General features: G+C 41.3%; 1 non-coding gene across 1 annotated transcript; it reads left to right on the forward strand.

Annotated features, from left to right (window-relative positions):
• The first annotated feature begins 2,189 nt into the window (after positions 1–2,189).
• Positions 2,190–2,293, forward strand: LOC148576891 (small nucleolar RNA R71). The gene has a single exon (XR_015903981.1). It is a non-coding gene; the product is annotated as a small nucleolar RNA R71 (small nucleolar RNA).
• Positions 2,294–4,145: the final 1,852 nt, after the last annotated feature.

Raw genomic sequence — 4,145 nt, forward strand, 5'->3', positions numbered from 1 at the left:
TGATTGGTGAAGGGTATTTGGGGAAGAGTATTATGAAAAGGTGTGAAGAAGAGAGAGAGTGAGTTGAGGTTGGTGGGGATCCTGTGGGGTCCACAGATCCTGAGATGTCAAGGATTTCTCATTCCTGCACCAATTAGGCGTGCAAAACGCCCTCTGCTGCCAATCCTGGCGTTAAACGCCAGGTTGCTGCCCATTTCTGGCGTTTAACGCCAGCTTCTTGCCCTTTTCTAGCGTTAAATGCCAGTTTGGTGCCCAGTTCTGGCGTTAAACGCCCAGAATGGTGCCAGACTGGGCGTTTAACACCCATTCTGCTGCCCTTACTGGCGTTTAAACGCCAGTAGGCTTCTCCTCCAGGGTGTGCTATTTTTCATTCTGTTTTTCAGTTTGTTTTTGCTTTTTCAAATGATTTTGTGACTTCACATGATCATCAACCTACAGAAAATATAAAATAACAATGGAAAAAAGAAATATAACATAGATAAGTAAAATTAGATTGCCTCCCAACAAGTGCTTTTTTAATGTCAGTAGCTTGACAGTGGGCTCTTATAGAGCCTCACAGATACTCAGAGCATGATAATGGCCTCTTAACACCAAACTTAGAGTTTGAATATGGGGATTTTGTTTGACTCTGCATTGAGAGAAGCTTTTCATGCTTCCTCTCCATGGTTACAGAGGGAGATCCTTGAGCTTTAAACACAAGGGAGTCCTCATTCACTTGAAGGACCAATTCTTCTCTGTCAACATCAATCACAGCTCTTGTTGTGGCTAGGAAGGGTCTGCCAAGGATGATGGATTCATCCATACACTTCCCAGTATCTAGGATTATGAAATCAGCAGGGATGTAGTGGTCTTCAACCTTTACCAAGACATCCTCTACTAGTCCATAAGCGTGTTTTCTTGAATTGTCTATCATCTCTCGTGAGATTCTTGCAGCTTGTACCTCAAGGATTCCTAGCTTTTCCATTACAGAGAGAGGCATGAGGTTTATGCTTGACCCTAGGTCACACAGAGTCTTCTCAATGGTCATGGTGCCTATGGTACAAGGTATTGAGAACTTTCCAGGATCCTGTCTCTTCTGAGGTAATCTCTGCCTAGTCAAGTCATCCAGTTCTTTGGTGAGCAAGGGGGGTTCATCCTCCCAAGTCTCATTACCAAATATCTTGGCATTTAGCTTCATGATTGCTCCAAGGTACTTAGCAACTTGTTCTTCAGTAACATCTTCATCCTCTTCAGAGGAAGAATACTCATCAGAGCTCATGAATGGCAAAAGTAAATTCAATGGAATCTCTATGGTCTCAGTGTGAGCCTCAGATTCCCATGGTTCCTCATTAGGGAACTTCTTGGAGGCCAGTGGACGTCCATTGAGGTCTTCCTCAGTGGAGATCACTGCCTCTTCCTCCTCTCCAGATTCGGCCGTGTGGGGTATGTTGATAGCCTTGCACTCTCCTTTTGGATTCTCTTCTGTATTGCTTGGAAGAGTACTAGGAGGGAGTTCAGTAACTTTCTTACTCAGCTGACCGACTTGTGCCTCCAAATTTCTAATGGAAGACCTTGTTTCAGTCATAAAACTTTGAGTGGTTTTAATTAGATCAGAGACTACAGTTGCTAAGTCAGAGTGGCTCTACATAGAATTCTCTGTCTGTTGCTGAAAAGATGATGGAAAGGGCTTGCTATTGCTAAACCTATTTCTTCCACCATTATTGTTGTTGAAGCCTTGTTGAGGCCTCTGTTGATCCTTCCATGAGAGGTTTGGATGATTTCTCCATGAAGGATTATAGGTGTTTCCATAGGGTTCTCCCATGTAATTCACCTATTCCATTGCTGGGTTCTCAGGATCATAAGCTTCTTCTTCAGATGAAGCTTCTTTGGTACTGACTGTTGCTGCTTGCATTCCAGACAGACTTTGAGAAATCATATTGACTTGTTGAGTCAATATTTTGTTCTGAGCCAATATGGCATTCAGAGTATCAATCTCAAAAACTCCTTTCTTCTGATTTGTCCCATTATTCACAAGATTCCTTTCAGAAGTGTACATGAATTGGTTATTTGCAACCATTTCAATGAGTTCCTGAGCTTCTGCAGGCATCTTCTTCAGATGAAGAAATCCTCCAGCAGAGCTGTCCAATGACATCTTGGACAGTTCAGACAGACCATCATAGAAGATACCTATGATGCTCCATTCTGAAAGCATGTCAGAAGGACACCTTCTGATCAATTGCTTGTATCTTTCCCAGGCTTCATAGAGGGATTCACCTTCCTTCTGTCTGAAGGTTTGGACTTCCACTCTAAACTTGCTCAATTTTTGAGGTGGAAAGAATTTTGACAAGCAGGCATTGACTAGCTTTTCCCAAGAGTTCAGGCTTTCTTTAGGTTGTGAATACAACCATGTTCTAGCTCTGTCTCTTACAGCAAAGGGAAAAAGTATAAGTCTATAGACCTCGGGATCAACCCCATTAGTCTTTCAGTGTCACAGATTTGCAAGAATTCAGCTAAGAATTGATGAGGATCTTCTAATGGAAGTCCATGAAACTTGCAATTCTGTTGCATTAGAGAAACTAATTGAGGCTTAAGCTCAAAGTTGTTTGCTCCAATGGCAGGGATTGGGATGCTTCTCCCATAGAAGTCAGGAGTAGGTGCAGTAAAGTCACCAAGCACCTTCCTTGCATTGTTGGCATTGTTGTTGTTTTCGGCTACCATGGCTTCTTCTTGTTTGAAAAGTTCTGTTAGGTCCTCTATAGAGAGTTATACTTTAGCTTCTCTTAGCTTTCTCTTCAAGGTCCTTTCAGGTTCAGGATCAGCTTCAACAAGAATGCCTTTGTCCTTGCTCTTGCTCATATGAAAAGGGAGGAGAAGAAAATATGGAATCCTCTATGTCACAGTATAGAGATTCCTTGAGGTATCAAAGGAAAATAAAAAAATAGAAGGATGAGGTAGAGAAGAGAGAATTCGAACTTATCAAGAGGGATAGAGTTCGAATTGTACATTGAGGAGGAGTGTTAGTCCATAAATAGAAGGATGTGAGAAGAGGGGAAGAATTTTCGAAAATAAAGTAAAAAGATTTTGAAATAATTAAGAGAAATTTTGAAAATTTGGTAAATGATTTTCGAAAACTGGTGCACGAATTGTAAATCACACTTTTCACAACTCGTACCACTAACCAGCAAGTGCATTGGGTCGTCAAAGTAATACCTTACGTGAGTAAGGGTCGAATCCCACGGAGATTATTGGCTTGAAGCAATCTATGATTATCTTGTAATTCTTAGTCAGGTAATCAATTATAATTATCAGTTTGAATTGCGAAAAATTAAAGAGCATGAAATAAATACTTGTTCTGCAGTAATTGAGAATATGTTGGAGTTTTGGAGATGCTTTGTCTTCTGAATCTCTGTTTTCCCCCTGTCTTCTTCTTCACGCACGCAAGGTTCCTCCTATGGCAAGCTGTGTGTTGGTGGATCACCGTTGTCAATGGCTACCATCCGTCCTCTTAGTGAAAATGGTCCAGGTGCGCTGTCACCGCATGGCTAATCATCTGTTGGTTCTCAATCATGCTGGAATAGGATCCATTGATCCTTTTGCGTCTGTCACTACGCTCAACACTCATGAGTTTGAAGCTCGTCATATTCATTCAATCCCTGAATCCTACTCGGAATACCACAGACAAGGTTTAAACTTTCCGGATTCTCAAGAATGCTGCCAATGGATTCTAGCTTATACCACGCAGATTCTGATTAAGGAATCCAAGAGATACTCATTCGATCGAAGGTAGAACGGGAGTGGTTGTCAGGCACGCATTCATAGATTGAGAATGGTGATGAGTATCACAGATCATCACATTCATCATATTGAAGTGCGAATGAACATCTTAGATAGAAACAAGCGTGTTTGAATAGAAAACAGAAATAATTGCATTAATTCATCGAGACACAGCAGAGCTCCTCACCCCCAACAATGGAGTTTAGAGACTCATTCCATCAAAGAGTATAAAGTTCAGATCTAAAAATGTCATGAGGTCCAAAATAAATCTCTAAAAGTTGTTTAAATACTAAACTAGTAACCTAGGTTTACAGAAAATGAGTAAACTAAGATAGATAGTGCAGAAATCCACTTATGGGGCCCACTTCGTGTGTGCTGGGGCTGAGACTTGA

This window comes from Arachis ipaensis, chromosome B1 (assembly GCF_059453495.1).
Source record: "Arachis ipaensis isolate K30076 ecotype BB chromosome B1, ASM5945349v1, whole genome shotgun sequence".
Taxonomy (NCBI): Eukaryota; Viridiplantae; Streptophyta; class Magnoliopsida; order Fabales; family Fabaceae; genus Arachis; species Arachis ipaensis.